Below are 19,795 nucleotides of genomic sequence, written 5' to 3'. Positions count from 1 at the left end.
GTTACGTTATATGAAGCATATACATGTTTGTATGTATGGAGGACCTGACTATTGCACCACCATAGAAGCACCTGGAACAGTAGTCACATATTGCTTAAGGTGCCAATTAAAAACAGTCACACATAAAATCACCCTCCCATAATTGTAAATTAGTTTTGGATACATTGAAAGGTGTTTCTAAATATTCTGTGCAGAAGATACCTAGAGAGACATCTGGCAAGGGATAAGCAGACTTTTTTATTTATTGCTTTACAAAAACACCTTTAGGGTAAATATATTCTTATTTTATTGTATAATATATTAGCATTGGCATTGTAGTATACAGTATGTCGATTAGTTTTTTTCACTAACACTATTGTGTCCTTTTATGTTATTCATTTAACTGAACAATTATATCGCAGCAAGAGTTTCAAAAACATTGGTTAGCCAGTTACGTCTGTGTATGTAAAAGAATGTCAATATATATATATATATATATATATATATATATAAATATAGATATATATATATAGATATATATATATATATAGTGAAGGATAAAAAAAACACAACAGGCCTTTAAACATTCTGGAGAAGTGTTATTAAAGAAAAAAATCAATGATAAATACTGAACATTGTCATTTAAATCTAAAATGAATTCGCATTGAATGAATATGTTGAATAAAATAGCAATTTGGGTCAATATATAGTGAATATAAAAATGATCTTTTGGTGTGAAAGATAGTAGAGGAATAATTTTGATGAAAATTTATTTGTTATAGTCATTTTGGCGCGCGTAGGTTCCTTGGTCGGGAATATTACCATGGGCGACAAGAAATTGGAGTGACAAAGTCAATTAGATAGTTGTCATTAATTATTAGGGGAATAACCTATGAGCATATCAGAAAAAGATGACTTTGCAGGAAATTATTAAGTGAATCCATCTCAAACAGGGATTAACCGAATGAATAGTGATTGGACATGTCAAAACATGCCAAACATCACTGTTGCCTTTCCGGGGTACACAGAAAGAAAAATCCTTTTGTTTTGTCTATTGATGGATTAGCCTTTTGTCTCACTTCACATTGCAATGATATTCAGTATTTTTTGAATTGTATTGTCTAAACTGCTAAGTCTGTGAGGTTTTATGGTTTTATACTTTTAGCCATTTGTATTAGTTTATATTTTGAGAATGATATTCAGCCAAACACAAAATTACCACCATGGCGGAGGTTTGGCACAGTCTATATTATTATAGCAAGTAAGTTTTATTTATATAGCGCAATTTCTCCAACAGGAATCAAGGTCCTTATATGTTTAGCTCTGGATGATTCTGTAGACATTTTGGGATTGTAGACCCTGTATGTAGTCTTATTTTGAGTCACAAAAATGGAAATAATGGACAAAGAGTTCTAGGATGGAATGGAATGTTTGGCAGCAGTGCGGAATGCTGGCGAACTCAGACATTTTTTTAAAGGGGCAATCAGTTATTTTAAAAATTGTCGGAGTGGACAGGCATCCAGCAATGCAGCCAAAGTAGGGCCAAATTACATTCCGCCCCCTATATCTAGAGCACAATCCAAGTTGCCTTCAGGCAATTCCCACCATTATCAGATTTTCCTTTATGATCCAACATGGAAGTGTTCCGAAACAGAGGTCTGATAGCCAATACTGGCTTATAAGTTTAGCCATGTTATTGGGCAGAAGTACTGAGAGTGATAAAGTGGAGAGAGATAAACGCTCAAACAATCAGCCCCTAACTGTCATTTTTTCAAACACAGCCAGTAACATGACAGGACCTAAGTGGTTGATGGTTTAACTTTTGAAGGCTTATTGCATCACTCCATATATACTGTATATTTAGCACATTTTTTTGCATATTCAAAATTCTATCTTTACTCTAGAATTTAGTATTGTTGTTGTTATTATTATTATTATTATTAATATTATTATACAGTGAATTAGAATACACTTTTTCTTTTGGAAGTTTTTATCTTCTTTGTTTAGTGACATCAAAGTGGAATTAACAGGCCAACATGTGGTTTAAAGCTAATTTTAAGATTGAGAAGCAATGGACTTCAATTAATTAAGCGATCTTGGTATCTCTAAGTTATTATGGACATGTACAGTATATAATTTACAGTATTGCTCTGTGCTCCGGAGTTACCCATTATAGGGTAATAGCATCAGTGTTTCCTTGCCACTATGAGCTGCTGTTTTTAGTTATGGCCTCTATTTGCTATTGAGTCAAGAGTTGTAGCATTTGTAGAAATGACTTAATAATGATAATGATTTAATAAGAGTAATCTATGGTCATTTTATATTTTATTAGAGTTTGTCAACAAATACAATGTCTGACTAAGGCAAACATTCATTCCAACCATTGTGCCTAATTTATAAATATCTGATTAAAGTCGGTAAATTGGTTAAACAAATCTGAAGGTCATTATGGGCTTTTTGGTGATGTCACTGGCCATTTAAGGCGCCAACTTTTTCCTACCAGAGATTCTTTGGCAGACGAATTCCTGTAGTTTGTCCAGGAAACAGTGTAATGTCAAACTATGGGATCTTTTGATCACATAAGAACGCCATGATTTTCAGATCGGAAAATTGCTTCATTCTAAAATGCCTGTGTGACATTGTGCTTTGAAGTATAATAATATAATAATTACAAGCTTTCAAAGCCCTATGATCATTTTAACGTTAGGTAACTGTCTAGTGAAGTGAAAGAATCATTTAAGGCACTTAATGGTTTTACTTTCTGCAAAACGAAAATATTCCAATATTCAGGGAATATTCAACAATTTATGGGAATTTGGTAAAATCTATAGGAAAACAAATTCACAGGTTTTTTTTTTTTCAAATATGAGTGTACATCCCACATCAATTAGTTTGACACAAATATATATCGGGTTTTTTTTTCTGCTTGTGTAGTATATATATATATATATATATATATATATATATATATATTTGAATTGTAACCTTTTCAGTGATTCGGTCACATTTAGGCCCTTTTTCAGATAAGATTGCAGTACAAATTTGTTTGGAAAATGGGCAAAACCATGTGCACTGCAGGTGGGGCAGATGTAACATGTGCAGAGAGAGTTACATTTGGGTGGGGTGTGTTGAAACTGAAATCCAAATTGCATTGTAAAAATAATGCAGCCAGTGTTTACCCTGCACAGAAAAAGAATATCACCCACATCTAACTCTTTCTGCACATGTTACATCTGCCCCACCTGCAGTGCACATGGTTTTGCCCATTTTCCAAACAAATTTGTACTGCGATCAAGGCATTGGTTTTGTATTTATTTGATTACAGAAGCTGTCAGGAATGAATAATCTTGTCTACAAACATTTAAAGCATTTACCTTCACAGTTTGTTTAAAATTAATTTCTATGGATTTTGTGCTTACACTGAATAATACATGCAATATTTAATAATGCAGTATGTTCAGTAGTGTTTAGCAAGGCAAGCATAAGAGCGGGTGCAAACACATAGCAACAGTTTTATCAAATAGGATGATGCCATATATTTGAATGCAAATTTAGCAGTATTGAACAATCATTTCTATTTTCTGCTAGTTGATATATGCAGAAAAACAGAAGACATATGCCAATGTTCAATTATAGAGCATTGCAGTGTATATGGATCCAAAAAGAGAACATACTGTCATTGATTTTTATGCTTATTTCCTATTAGTAGAATCCTGTAAATAACATACACAATAAACCATGAAGCATTCATTCATATTTTGATCAAAACACTTAAGCCCGTAATCGTATTAAGTGGGTTTTAGAAATTTCTGATCTGATGCATTTAAAAAATGACTGATTTTACTGGTTACTGGCTATCTATTCAATATTATTACCCATTTAAATCAAAACAAAGATTTGAGGTCTTTGAAAATTTCTGCGCATTAACCCCTTCCCGACATTTGACGAACATTTACGTCATGGTCGGGATGTACTTCCCGACACATGACGTAAATGTACGTCATGACTTGTAACTGTCACCGCGTCTATAGACGCGGTGACAGAGGGACGATGTCTGCTGTCCCTGACAGCAGACATCTTCCCTCATTGCCCAGGGGGGGCAGCGATGCCCCCCGCCATCGGCGATTGCTGCGATTGGCTGTTCAAACGTGAACAGCCAAAAGCAGCGTTTACTGTGTTATGTGTCAAAATTTTGACTCTGCTGCCCCCTAGTGCCCAAAAAAATTAAAGGAGGTTGAAATAATGATGTAATAATAAAGTTTAGATATGGTCTATGTTAGTTATTAACTATTTTGAGTGGTATGATTATTTGTCTCACAAGCAGAAAATTTAACAATTTTTTTACGACATTTTGGTATTTTTCACAAAAAAAAAAAACTGTATCGACCAAAATTTACCACTAATTTAAAGTACAATGTGTCACGAGAAAACAATCTCAAAATCACTGGGATAAGTAAAAGCAAAAAAAAGTTATCCCCACTTAAGTGATACATGTCAGATTTGAAAAAAAGGCCTGTCAGGAAGGCAAAAACAGGCTGCGTCGGTAAGGGGTTAAATTTTGGCCTTAGGCTTAAACGTGGTAAGAAATTGTTTAAAACACACACATATGGGCTCTAGTATTGGCTGGCTAAACAACAGTTAAGACTAGAGAGGTGCACCGGCCACTTTTCGGGTTTTGGGTTTTGGGTTCTGATTACCTTGAGGTTTTGGGTTCTAATGGGTTTTGCCAAAACACCTCCTAAGTGTTTTGTGTTTGGATTTCTTGGGTTTTGGGTTCTGATTTTTTTGTTAAAAAAGCATAAAAACTGCTAAAATCGCAGAATTTTTTATTTGTTTTGCTCCTACGCTATATTAACCTCAATAACATTCATTTCCACTCATTTACAGTCTATTCTGAACAGCTCACACCTTACAATATTGTTTTTAGGGCAAAAGGTTGCACCGAGGTAGCTGGATAACTATGATAAGCCACACAAGTGTGCGGCACAAACACTAGACTGATATGGCACACTTAGCATACCCTCTAGGCTGATACTGCACACCTAGAATTACCCCTGGACTGATATAGCACAGGTAGCATCACCCCTGGACTGATACGGCACATTTAGCATCACCCCTGGACTGATATGGCACACTTAGCATCCCCCTAGTCTGATACGGCACACCTAGCATCACCCCTGGACTGATATGGCACAGGTAGCATCACCCCTGGACTGATACGGCACATTTAGCATCACCCATGGACTGATATGGCACACTTAGCATCTCCCCTAGTCTGATACGGCACACCTAGCATCACCCCTGGACTGATATGGCACGCTTAGCATCACCCCTGGACTGATATGGCACAGGTAGCATCACTCCTGGACTGATACGGCACATTTAGCATCACCCCTGGACTGATATGGCACACTTAGCATCCCCCCTAGTCTAAAACGGCACACCTAGCATCACCCCTGGACTGATATGGCGTGCTTAGCATCACCCCTGGACTGATACGGCACACCTAGCATCTCCCCTGGACTGATATGGCACGCTTAGCATCACCCCTGGAATAATACAGCACACTTGGCAGCACCCCATGAATTATACGGCAGACTTGGCTTACCCCAGGAATTATACAGCACAGATGGTGGCACCCCTGACCTGATACAGCACACATGGAATTATACGGCACAGATGGCGGCACCCCTGGACTGTTACGGCACACATGGCGGCAGGCATGGAATTATACGGCAGACAAATTCCTGCAGTAAAAATAAAAATGTGTATTCTTTTAATTATAAAAAAGAGCAGCACACCTTACTTAGCAACAGCCCATGAATTATACAGCACTCTTGGCTCACTCCTGGACTACAGCGCATTTAACAGCCCTTGCAGTAAAAAGAAAAAAAACACCTTAATTTTATTTTCATTAAAAAAAAAGGGCAGCTCCCCTTGTCTGATATGGGACACATGGGGCACTCCTGGAATTATACGGCACACATGCGGGCACCCCAGGACTGATACAGGACACATGGGGGGCACCCCTGGACAAATACAGCACACATGTGGGCACCCCTGGATGGATACAGTACACATGTGGGCACCCCTGGACTGATAGTACTGGTAGCCAGTGGAAACAGCAGATTGGAATTATAGGTACTCTTTACCTAGCACGGCGCCCACGATTTTGATTGTGGGCATCGCAGGTAAAAAAATCGCGGGCATCGCGGCCATTGAATGCACTAAAAATCGGGTGCGACGCGACCGACGCGATGCCCGCGATTTCCCATAGGGTTCAATGTTAAATTTCTCAATTGACCCGATTTTACTGTTCAATGCCTCAATTGACCCGATTTTTCCATAGGAATCAATGTTAAATGGCCCACAGAGGCCAAATAGGCACCCTAAAGTGTGAAATGGCCCCCACAATTGTTAACGCCACCCCACGATCAACATGAACCCGAAGCGTGGCGAGCGCAGCGGTACGCGTCCTACGACCTTTTCATACCCCCACTATCCACGTCGGCGTGGAGTTGAGAATAGAATAGTGTGGCGAGCGCAGCGAGCCCGAAGCGTGGCGAGCGCAGCGAGCCCCGCGAGGGGACGCGGATACCTTCACAGGTAAACGCGTCCCTTCGCGGGCTTCACAGGTATCCGCGTCCCCTCGCCACGCTTCGGGCTCGGTGGCTCGCTGCGCTCGCCACACTATTCTATTCTCAACTCCACGCCGACGTGGATAGTGGGGGTATGAAAAGGTCGTAGGACATGTACCGCTGTGCTCGCCACGCTTCGGGTTCACGTTGATCGTGGGGTGGCGTTAACAATTTGGGGGACCATTTCACACTTTAGGGTGCCTATTTGGCCTCTGTGGGCCATTTAACATTGTTTCCTATGGAAAAATCGGGTCAATTGAGGCATTGAACAGAAAAATCGGGTCAATTGAGACATTTAACATTGTTCCCTATGGGAAATCGCGGGCATCGCGTCGGTCGCGTCGCACCCGATTTTTTAGTGCATTCAATGCCCGCGATGGCCGCGATGGGCGCCGTGCTAGGTAAAGAGTACCGAATTATATACTGCAATAAATACTGGTAGCCAGTGGCAACAGACTGGAATTATATACTGCGATAAATACTGGTAGCCAGTGGAAACAGCAGACTGGATTTTTATATATTGTGATAAATAATACTGGTAGCCAGCGGCAACAGCAGACTGGAATTATATACTGCGATAAATACTGGTAGCCAGTGGCAACAGCAGACTAGAATTATATACTGCAATAAATAAAATACTGGTAGCCACTGCCAGTGGCAACAGCAAACTGGAATTATATACTGCGATAAATACTGGTAGCCAGTGGCAACAGCAGACTAGATTTATATACTGCAATAAATAAAATACTGGTAGCCACTGCCAGTGGCAACAGCAAACTGGAATTATATACTGTGATAGGTACTGGTAGCCAAGGGCAACAGCACACTGGCATTATATACTGCAATAGGTACTGGTAGGCACTAGCCAGTGGCAACAGCAGAGAGCAGACTGCAGCAGACACTAGGCAGTGCAGGGCAGGCAGTGGCATTAGCAGCACCAGTGGACTATCACACTGTGACTGACTATACAGGAGCAGACTCAGCAGAGGCAGGCACCAGCACAAAGGAGAGACAGAACACAGCACCAGTCATCCTTGCAATGGTGATGTCTTGATCACTGAGCAGTACACAGCAGCACAGGCCCCAGCAGAGACCACACACAGCAGCAGCACACCCTTCCCTACCCTTCTCTGAGATTGGAGTGAAGATGGCGGCGCGAGGTTGCGGAATTTAAGGGTTCCGTGATCTCGCGAGAATCCGACGCCGGGCGATGACGTTTTGCCCGTGCGCCCGGATTCCAGTCAGGCGGGAAGCGCCGAGCACTGCTCGTATCCGGGCCCGGATTGATGACGTCCGTGCTGGCTCGGATTTGGGGAATCCGAGCCCGCACATCTCTAGTTAAGACTATACTAGCCAAAATTTGCAAGCAAAAAAAATAATTTGCATGTGCATACAAATTAAAATGTATGATATCGGTACAAAAAAGTCAAAAAATTTCCTCAAAAATCTGTTTTTTTGTCTACTATTGTAAACTGTTCTGCCTTTCATAGCAAATATACATTCATAAAATAGTTCATTGACAATCTGGTTTTAGCGTACAGGAGTTAAATAAAAATTTATGATATAACAGTGTTGACTTTTCTGAAATGATATGTGTGTCAAATCAAATGATTTCACTTGTTTCTCAAATTTGGTGAAAATCAATAAAACTTTGAGTAATGATCCAATAAGCAATTAAACAATTCAAAACATTTTGAACAGTACCTCAGTAACATGATCACGTGTTGAATCTCAAACAAACATCTAGGGTGAGATGTAATAGGACGAGAGATTCAGAAAGTGAGAGATTTGGTAAGAAATCTCCAGGTTTTTTAAAGCGGCAATCATTTACACTGCAAAATCAAACTGGTTTTACAGTGTAAATGATTACCGCTTTAAAAAAAAAAATGGAGATTTCTTACCAAATCTCTCATCCTAGTAAATCTCACCCCTAATGTTTGTGTGCACACAGAGACGCATTGTGTGTCTTCTTTTAGTGTGTTAATTACCAGTTTTTCACTTGGTTCTTTGACCACATGTAATACGCACTACTCTGGGATAATTCTTACCAACCATATTTAAGATATATCTGGTTGCAATATTAAAATGAAAAATGCAACTGCTACCAATAATAAAAAGCTTAAATAGATGTGATGCCAATAACAATAGGCCAACATCATCCAGTGCCTTTAATAATGTTAGAAACTATATACATGACATTTAGGAGCTCATTGGTTGGTGCACCATTTAAATAGCTAACACGAGTTGATAAATGTTTCCCATATCTGATCCAACAGTAATATACTGAGCAATATCTGGTCCTAGCAATGCCAAGCCAGTGCATATTTTAAGGCTCACATGGGCCTGCTGAGTATGACCAGTGTGGAGGTGTATGATCACTGCTGTGGGGTGTGACCAGTGATGTGGGTGTGGCCTGAACAGGGGGCGTGGCCTATAGATAGCAGTATGGAGGGCATAGCTAGCAGCTTACCTTTGTTTTATAAGCCAACATGTGCCGACAGGCGGTATGTCATGCCCTACCATCCACTAGGGCAGGCCTGGCCAACCTGTGGCTGTTGTGAAACTACAAATCCCAGGATGCCTTGCCACAGTTTTAACACTACCTTATAGGAAAACTGTGGCAAGGGATGATGGGATTTGTAGTTTCACAACATCTGGAGAGCCTCAGGTTGGCCAGGCCTGCACTAGGGTGTGGTGGGAGAATAAAATATTGTGTCGAGCATAGTGAGGCACCGTGACTGAAGTATGGCGAGAGTAGCGAGCCACGCGAGGGGACGCAGTGCTACAGTTCGGTGTCTATGTCGACACGACATGTGCTGACAGGCGGTATTTCATGCCCTACCACCCACTAAGGCATGGCGGGAGTATAAAATAGTGTGCCGAGCGTAGCGAGGCACGGTGCCGTGCCCGAAGCATGGCAAGCGCAGTACTGCAATGATTTGTATAAAAGTGTCAGTATGGAAATAAATAGTACAGTTATAGCTTACATGGCCTGTGCTTAATAATTTATAATCACATATAATAATGTATTAAAAAAATACAAACAGTATAAATCATTCAACATAAACTAGCTAAATAAATATGCTATAGGGCTGCCAATTAAGATACCAGATCTATATGATATATATAACCCTATAATTGAATAAAAGGCTTAAGCCAGAAGTACGCTTTTGAGGAAAGATACTATTTCACACAGCGTGTAACAAAAGTATAAACATTTATTAATATCAGCTAACACATATTACTCACATTGTATATAAAACATTATTAATATTGTATACCAAAAATTGGTTGTGGCTTTATATAAGTTTGCAATTTTGAGGGATAATAGACACCCAGAATATTCCACATTTGGAAGGATGCCTGTTCCTATTAAAGGACTTGTATTTACAGCACTGGCAGTTGTGGAGACATAATAGAGCATTACGGACGGACGGTGTAATGGTTAGCATTACTGCCTCACAGCACTGAGGTCATGGATTCTATTCCCACCATGGCCCTTAAGCTGTGTGGAGTTTGTATATTCTCCCCGTACTTGCATGGGTTTCCTCCGGGGTACTCCAGTTTCTTCCCACAATCCAACAAATTAACCCTAGAATGTCTTTGTGTGTGTGTACATATGGTAGGGAATATAGAATGTAAGCTCCACTGGGGCAGGGACAGATGTGAATGTTCAAATATTCTCTGTAAAGCGCTGCGGAATCTGTATGCGCTATATAAGAAACTGTTAATAAATAATAATATGGACAGTTTTGTATAACCACTCACGGTTCACGGGATAAGTCCTGCACTGTTGGTAGTGCAGCCAAAGGATGACCCTTTGAAATGTTGACAGCTGTTGGTTGTCCTGTGCTGGCAATAAGCTGCTCCGGTGTTAAAGTGTCCAAAATTCCTGGTTCAGGTATCCATAATTCTTTGGTAATCCACAGTGAATGGTGGAAGGGGAGCGGGGTACTCTGCACTGAAGCGTTTCGCTGAAGGGTAATCACCTTTGAAAAAGCTGAATTGCAGGGAATGTTTCTTCCCATTAACACCGCAAAGTATTATAAACTGAAAAGTACCTGGACCCCACGCAAAAGTTATTGGTATCTGAAAGTATGGCTGTTTGCATTAGGTTACTGGGATACGGTCACCTTGTCAACAAGCATTAGGTCAACAATACTAGGTCAACATGCAGGAAGGTCAACATGACTGAAGGTCGACATGGGTTAGGTCAACAGAGTCAACCCAAGCATTGAGTCGACATGGGGAAGGTTGACAGTCAAAAGGTCGACATGAGATTTTTCTAAAAAAAAATTGGAACTGACATGTGCCAACAGGCGATATTTCATAGAAACATAGAATTTGACGGCAGATAAGAAGCATTTGGCCCATCTAGTCTGCCCCTTTTTTATCCTTAAGGTACTGTAATCTCAACCCTTTTTGATCCTTATTTCTTTGTAAGGATATTTATAAGCCTATCCTAAGCATGTTTAAATTGTTGTACGGTCTTAGCCTCTACCACCTCTGATGGGAGGCTATTCCACTTATCCACTACCCTTTCTGTGAAGTAATTATTTCTAACATTTCCCCTGAACCTACCTCCCTCTAGCTTCAGTGCATGTCCTCGTGTTCTATTACTTCTTTTCCTTCGAAGAAAATTTCCATCCTGTACTATGTTAAAACCCTTCATATATTTGAATATTTCTATCATGTCCCCCCTTTCCCTTCTCTGCTCCAAACTATACATATTAAGATCTTTTAGTCTTTCCAGGTAATTGATTTACCGGGAAAGACTATTTGATTTACCCCTTCTGGTGTGTCTACTCTGTTGCATATCTTTGTGTCATCTGCAAAAAGGCATACTTTCCCTTCAATACCATTTGCAATGTCACTAACAAAGATATAAAGATATTTCATTCCCTACCACCCACTAGGGCACGGTGGGAGAATAAAATAGTGTGCCGAGCGTAGCGAGTCACCGTGCCCGAAGCATCGCGAGTGCAGCGACGTGGTGTTATGTTTGGGGACGTGGTGCTATGTTTCAGTGTCCATGTCGACGGTGTCTACATTCAGGATAAAAACCCATGAAAAAACCCATGTTGACTTTTTGATTGGCGATCTTCCCCATGTCAACCTAATGCCTCTGTCGACCTAACCCATGTTGACCTTCCTGCATGTCAACTTTCAGTCATGTCAACCTTCATGCATGAAAATTGGTAAAAAGCCTCTGTCCCAGTTCACCAAAAAAAGCTATTGTTTTAACCAAAGATTTCTTTAGGTGCGGTTCATGTTTGGGGTGTAAATGCATCACAAATAATTTTGGAACCAAACTCACAGAACTTATTATAAATGGGCAGAAGGGCAATATTGCAGATTTTTTAACATGTCATTCAGTTAATATAATATATATTATCCAATGTACATGTGAGAAATTTTATGTAGGTCGCACGATTAGATCCTTAAAAATAAGACTTGGAGAGCATCTACGTAATATTAAAAAAGGCCTTATAACCCATGCACTTTCAGTGCACTTTAAAGAAAAACATAACTGTGACCCCAAACATATAAAAAATTAAACAGCACTTAAGAAAATGAATATTGGGGAGAGAGGGGGCAGTATCACTACCAAATTGGCTAAAAGCGAGATGAATATGATATACAGTACCAATACAAAACACTTATACCAAATGGTCTTAATAAATACTGCGAATTGAAGTGGTTTTTATAGGCTTTCTGTATGTTCCTACCTGTTTTTTACAAAAAGTATCAATTTCTCCGACAGTTCATAAAAAGTTTTTATGGGATTTTTATATGGATTTTAGCCATTTTTTATTCATATAGGTTTTTTTTTAACTTTTTTAACATCATTCGTTATTGTGTACTAATCATATGTATTTTCTATTTGTATAAAAAACGCATTGTGGACCTTTTAACGGGACTTGAGGCACAGATCCCAAAAGAACGGAGAATCTGTGCATAGGACTGCGCACCGCCGCTTCCGGTAAAATGGCGGTGGAACGCAGAGGACTTCCAGCCACGTGACAATGGAACACACTCCACTTCTGGTAATACGGCACTGGACTTCTGGGTGCGGAAATCGGCGGCACAATCACAAACAGCGAGTGGAGCTGCTGGCATCACATAATATATGGAATAACAAGTCCAGTATTTACTGCCTAGGAATATAGGGGAAATAGGAGTAGTAATTCTGTGTCTGGAAATAGGAGTTACCTAATCAGTATTGTAAAAGGGTATAAATACCCTTATGGGGGGAACTTGTCTCTATGCCTTGACAAGCCTAATGTTTGTCGAACTAGTTACTGTCTATCCTATGATCCATACCTGGGTTACTGTTGCTGCAGAAATTCAGCTTTAATAATAAACAACCTCAGCATATATATAATGATATGATATTTCAGATACTTGAAAATAGCAAAACGGAATCACCAATGCGTTTCGTCCCTTCCTGGGACTTTATCAGGGGTTTGCTAGAGTTTAACAATATATAAGAAATATGAAAACATATTACAATTATGGAATTTTCAAGTTTTACAATATATAACAATAGAAACATACAGTACATACAAATAATTAATAAGGCATTTCTATGACAATAATGGTTTCTATACAGACTTCAAGTTTATATGCTAATACCATGACTGATTCGGCATTAAGATCATAGTATAATAAGAACAGTACAATTACTATGGAGAGAGGAACAGGTCAACAGAAATAAAAAAGGAAGAAAAAAGACAACGGAGTAACATATTGGTACGGTAATTGTATTGTTATCTTAATTATGCAATTAAAGCATATAGATGGAAGGATCCTTTGGGAGGGAAAAGCTGCAAATAACGGGTGTGGTATGTTGATATTGTCAAGGTGCCGATTATTGTGAATGGTGACAGCGAGTACGTCCACAATGCTATTTTAGCCTAGATCTAACTATAAGTCTATCAAACTCCGCCATTACAGTCTAGGATTTAAGGATATCAAAGCTTGAGTCCAAGTGGTTAAATTAAATTGACTAAGGTACTAATTAAGTCAACTGTATTCAAGCATGGATATCCCTAAAACCTGGATTGTAATAGAGGAGTTTGGGAAACTTTGCCCTAAGCTGACCCAACACTCAATTGAAGTCTAATTTCACCCTAATTTCAGCCTAACATAATATGCCCATGATAACTCATGGGCATATTATCAGAGGAGGCCCATGTGCAGTCTCCTCCATGAAGGCCGCCTCCTCTTTGGCTGGCAGTGCAGTAGAGTCTGAGCAGTAGGGGCACAGACTCTATTGCGCATGCACTGGTCTCTGGAAGAAATGATGAGGTGACTTTTTCTGGAGATTTCCTTGAGTCATGCACATAACACCTCAAAAATGACCACCACAATCCTTGTGCCAATAATTTGAGGAGAGGTGCTGCCACCAATTGGTGACTCTGGAGAAGTGAGTATTGATAAATGTGTACAGGGGTGTGGGCCCCCCATGAGTCAGGGGCCCTTGTGCACACCCTGGATCCATTATTGATATGCCACTGCCGTAACCCTATATTCAGCTTGTGGATATAACTATAGGGCTATATCCATGTTGCATAGGGTGCCATTGCTATGGGGCCCAGATTATTAAATTGCATAAAAATTCCCAGATTTGCCTGCTAAGCAATTGGGTGCAATCTATTGACAGTCTGTATTGTGTTATATTACATTTTATAAGTGAGAGGTGTATGTAGTTAATTTTATAATGGTATGGGGGAACTGTTATTTGGCATCATTTGAACTGGAGGCCACTGTAATGTGGCACAATATGTACTGGAGGGCACTTTAATGTGTCATAATCTTAACTGCTCAGTGTAATGTGGAGGGCCAGTGCCATGTAGGCGGGTGTGTACATCCATACCACTATCAGCTCCAAAGTTTCCCTAAATGCGTAAAATAGAAAAAAATTCCATAATTTTGTGAGAAAACTACAAATACATCAATTAATTCATATATTACAATTAATACTTAGAATTTATGGCCAGCTAAGCCAGACAGGCAGCTGGTTATCATCATTTTGCCGCAATAATGGGTCTATATTATGTGGCGGCCTGGTTCAGTAGCTCCCTTGTTCCCATTAATCAGGCCTTGTGCCCTAGACATATCTAATGCCGATAACATGTATAACATGTGTATAAACCACTCCTGTGCTAAACACCCACTGCCTGACAAATACAATTGACAATCTATTTATCAATCACTGGGAATAATTTTATAATAACAGATTATGGGGGTATTCAATCCCATCAGTCAGTATCCCAAGCGGTTTTCGTTTGATCCGACACTAACTCGACAGTTGGAATTCAACGTTTTGGCTGTCAAGTGTCGGAAAGTCTGTGGATCGGCAAAATTGGCCGCCAGTTGTTAAAAAATGGCCGTTAATTCGACAATCTACGTCCGTTTCTGACATAACAGATCCGACTTTAAAAAAAGTCGGATCTGATTCCCTTCAATGCTGTCATAAATGGCAGCATTGAATAGTTGACTGCCGATACTTCCCCTGTCGGGAAATGACAGCACATATTGAATACCCCCCTATATATATATATATATATATGCACAGTACATACACAATTTAGGCTCTATCATTCCATACCTTTAGTGTTCATCTCTTTGTTAAATTCTTCTTTTGAATGAGAATGGCATATTAAGAACTGGACCCTACAGAAGACAGGTAGAGCATAGTCATGAAAAGCACAATATACTCTACAGAACTGTCCAAACAAATATGTCAATGTTTACATTAATCTGACACGATGAGGTCGAGAAACAGGATTGTCTACAAGACATAACTGACATCACCTCCGTTTGCCTTCCTGTATTAGACATAGCACATGCAATAAATGCCCAATACGCAGTATATTTGATAAATGATCGAATTCGGACACGGTAAAAGCATCAGTTATTCCATCCAAGGGAAGGCCCATACATTTGCTGCATGAAAAAGTAAAGAAGTTCTGCTGAATTCCAATTACCAGCTGCAGAGGCTGAGTACCCAGAATAAGGCTGACTACAAGCCACTTTCAATGCAAGGCATGGCTCAAAATGAGCAGGGAGCGCTCAAGCATACCTAACCGGAGAGGACAGTTCAGGCTTATTATAGAGCCATCGCTGATAATAAAATCTGAATCAAACTGCCGACTGAAACCCACTTGAGAATTTCTGCCTCTTTAATTTTTAAAGTTATGGAAGCACTTGACACAGTGGTAGATCAAATATCACTACTTTGCGTGCAAATACTTACTTAGCAATCCAGTGCGCCCAAAACCCGGCAACAAAAAAAAATTCAGGTGAGAGGCGGTGTAAAGACAGCTAATTACGATGTTCCATTACTGCTCTCTAACTGTCACCATTGGTCCTAAGTGGTCACGGCTGATTAATTTCAATTAGTTTTCACAGGGCTAAAGTTATGACAAATTTATGTTTTGACTGCAGGAAACTGGTACCGATCACGACACTACCAAAACATCAAAACAAAAGGGAGTTGGGCTGTTAACATGCAGACTGCTTAAATCCCAGAACAGAATGCACAGCTTAGTTCAGTTCAGTGGATACATGGATATGTAGCGCTACATATCAGCTAGCTGCATTTAATGCGTGCATTGTCATTCCGTGTTAAAGGGGGGTCTACAATGGTTATGGTTATTGTTATTATTTTTGCAACTCTGTCTATAAATAGCCCCGTCTTGTCAATTGAGCACTGAGTTCTTAGCCCTTCTCTGGGGTATGGAACGATATGTACTGGAGGAACGGTATAAAACACACAATATTTTATTAAACACACACGCTATTGTAAATGATATAGCATTCATGTTGCCTACTAATGCCATCAATTTAGCAATGATTTAGCAATTACTTATTAAAAAAGACTGCCTAAAGAGGAGATTCGAAGTCATATTCCATTTCACTGTCTTGCAGTTTTGTACATTTACCTTTTCATTGCCATGGGGACTGCAGGGACAATGCAGATGTAACAAACCTCTTACAGAGAGAAATATCCCAGTAGCAGCCAATAAGATTTTAGCTATAATTTATCCAGCAGCTTCTATGAAATGACAGCTAGAAGCTTATTGGTTGGTATGGCCAACATGGTATCATGTTGTTTTGTTTTGTCAGTTAAATCAATCTAAGGCCGATTTCAAATTCTTTTATAGTTGTCTTTGGAATAGGGAGGAATAGTCGCACAGGTACCATTCCCTTTGTTATAACCTAAAAATGCTTTCAATATGAATGTAACTAGCTGATGAGCATTTTTTACTCCCTTAGGAGTTGGATTTAGAAAGAACCCTGATTAGTGGGTGGCCACAACTGACTGTCCAGACCACCCAACAGGTCACATGTTCCAGACCACCAAGCAGGTCACATGTTCCAGACCACCAAGCAGGTCACATGTTCCAGATCACCCAGCAGGTGCACAGGGAGCATGTGCCAACTGTAACATTTTCCAGAGCACAATGGTGATGCGCTGTACATGACAGGTGGATGTTTCATCACATAACTCAGAAACAAAGCAACCTATTAAAACACCAATATTTTTTCTGCAAGTTCACAATCAAGACCTTTAATTTGGTATATGATATATATTTGACATATATGATATGATACACTCAGGCAACAGTCTCCTAGAAATACGATAATCATAAAAGTCTTCCTTATACTGCTAATATATAGATACATGGGACTGTGACTGTGTTTATAACCAGTGATACAAAGATAGGTTATTTTATAAAATGTTAATACAGTATTCAGGTGTTACTATAGTAACAGATATATCAGTGACTGAGCGCTGATAATAGGCCTTTTCTACATATAACAACAGCAGAATTATTTACTGTTGTGATTGGGGGATAAAAGGGGGACATTTACCAAAATGGATTCGTAGAAAAAAGGTGTATTCGTAGGGAGAAATACACCTTTTTTTTACGAATTTGTATTTTCGGGATTTACAATCCCAAAAATACAACAATTCGTAGTCCTAAAGATGGAACATTCGTATTTGTAGTTACAAATACGAATGTCTACACCATCGATAGAATACGACAGAAATCACCATTCAAAAGAATGGTGGTTTCTGATTTACTAAGCAGCCGTACTGATAATACGGCTGCTTAGTGGTGTGAAACACCCACGCAAATACGACAGGAAAATAGAACACCATTTTCCTGTTCTATTTGCGTTTTAGCCTGCACGGATCAGTCAGATCCGTGCAGGCTTCAGTGAAAAAAAATAGAAAAATAAATAAATAAATAAAAAAACCGGCGTGGGGTCCCCCCCACAGCCGAAACCAGCACCAGGCTGAAGGAGCCGGGGCCGGTAATTAAAAATCAGGGAACCCGACAAATAGGGGTTCCCCGATTTTTAACAACCAGCCCCAGGCTCCAGGTCCGGGGCTGGTTCCCAAAATATGGGGGACAAAATGAGTAGGGGTCCCCCGTATTTTAAGAACCAGCCCCAGGCACAACCAGCCGGCAGGGTAATGTCACAGCCGGGGGACACTTATAATATAAGGTCCCGCGGCCAAAACATTCTCCCTACCGACCAGTCAGCCTGGCCAGGGGCCCTGGGGGAGTGGGGACCCCCCCAATGAAGGGGTCCCCCCCCTCCAGGACTTACCTGACCAGGCTGAAGCCTGGTGCTGTCCTCGATGCCCCTGGGCGGTGGGCATCGAGCTGATAAATGGTGTAAAAAAAAGATGAACCTATTGTTTTTTACTGTGGCACTACAAGTGCCAGCAAGCCTCCCCAGCAAGCTGGGACTTGGAGAACCACAAGTCCCAGCCTGCTGGGCATTAAAGGGCCCGCTGGCACTTGTAGTTCTACAGTTAAAAAAATAGTGCACAAAACACACTGACACACTTTTAAAATAAAACTTTATTACACACAAAGCCCACACATACTAATACTTACCTATCTTCTTCCCATAGGTCGCCCTGGTCCTGTGTCGGCGTCTTCTGGTCCTGTGTCGTCTTCTTCCTCCATGTCGACCGTCGCTGTCGCCGTCCGGATCCGACGAAATCCATTTGGGAAGCTGTGGAAGGAAACCATACTCACCTGTCCCAGCGCGACGTAGTCCAGGTAAGGGTCTTTGCAAAAAAACAAACCGACACCCCGAAACCAGACCGGACTGACGGAGACGCACGTGTGTTTGTTTACATCGTGCGGCTCCGCCTCCCGAATGCCGCTATTGGCCGCCTTGCGGCCTAGCGGCTCCTGAATGGCCGCTAGGCCGCAAGGCGGCCAATAGCGGCATTCGGGAGGCGGAGCCGCACGATGTAAACAAACACCGTGCGTCTCCGTCGTGTCCGCTTGGATTCGGGTGTCGGTTTGTTTTTTTGCAAAGACCCTTACCTGGACTACGTCGCGCTGGGACAGGTGAGTATGGTTTCCTTCCACAGCTTCCCAAATGGATTTCGTCGGATCCGGACGGCGACAGCGACGGTCGACATGGAGGAAGAAGACGACACAGGACCAGAAGACGCCGACACAGGACCAGGGCGACCTATGGGAAGAAGATAGGTAAGTATTAGTATGTGTGGGCTTTGTGTGTAATAAAGTTTTATTTTAAAAGTGTGTCAGTGTGTTTTGTGCACTATTTTTTTAACTGTAGAACTACAAGTGCCAGCGGGCCCTTTAATGCCCAGCAGGCTGGGACTTGTGGTTCTCCAAGTCCCAGCTTGCTGGGGAGGCTTGCTGGCACTTGTAGTGCCACAGTAAAAAACAATAGGTTCATCTTTTTTTTACACCATTTATCAGCTTGATGCCCACCGCCCAGGGGCATCGAGGACAGCACCAGGCTTCAGCCTGGTCAGGTAAGTCCTGGAGGGGGGGGACCCCTTCATTGGGGGGGTCCCCACTCCCCCAGGGCCCCTGGCCAGGCTGACTGGTCGGTAGGGAGAATGTTTTGGCCGCGGGACCTTATATTATAAGTGTCCCCCGGCTGTGACATTACCCTGCCGGCTGGTTGTGCCTGGGGCTGGTTCTTAAAATACGGGGGACCCCTACTCATTTTGTCCCCCGTATTTTGGGAACCAGCCCCGGACCTGGAGCCTGGGGCTGGTTGTTAAAAATCGGGGAACCCCTATTTGTCGGGTTCCCTGATTTTTAATTACCGGCCCCGGCTCCTTCAGCCTGGTGCTGGTTTCGGCTGTGGGGAGGACCCCA

The sequence above is a fragment of the Crinia signifera genome, chromosome 2, assembly GCF_055691185.1.
Source record: "Crinia signifera chromosome 2, ASM5569118v1, whole genome shotgun sequence".
In the NCBI taxonomy this organism is placed as follows: domain Eukaryota; kingdom Metazoa; phylum Chordata; class Amphibia; order Anura; family Myobatrachidae; genus Crinia; species Crinia signifera.
The sequence above is the reverse complement of the archived record's forward strand: the minus strand, read 5'-3'. Positions refer to the sequence as shown.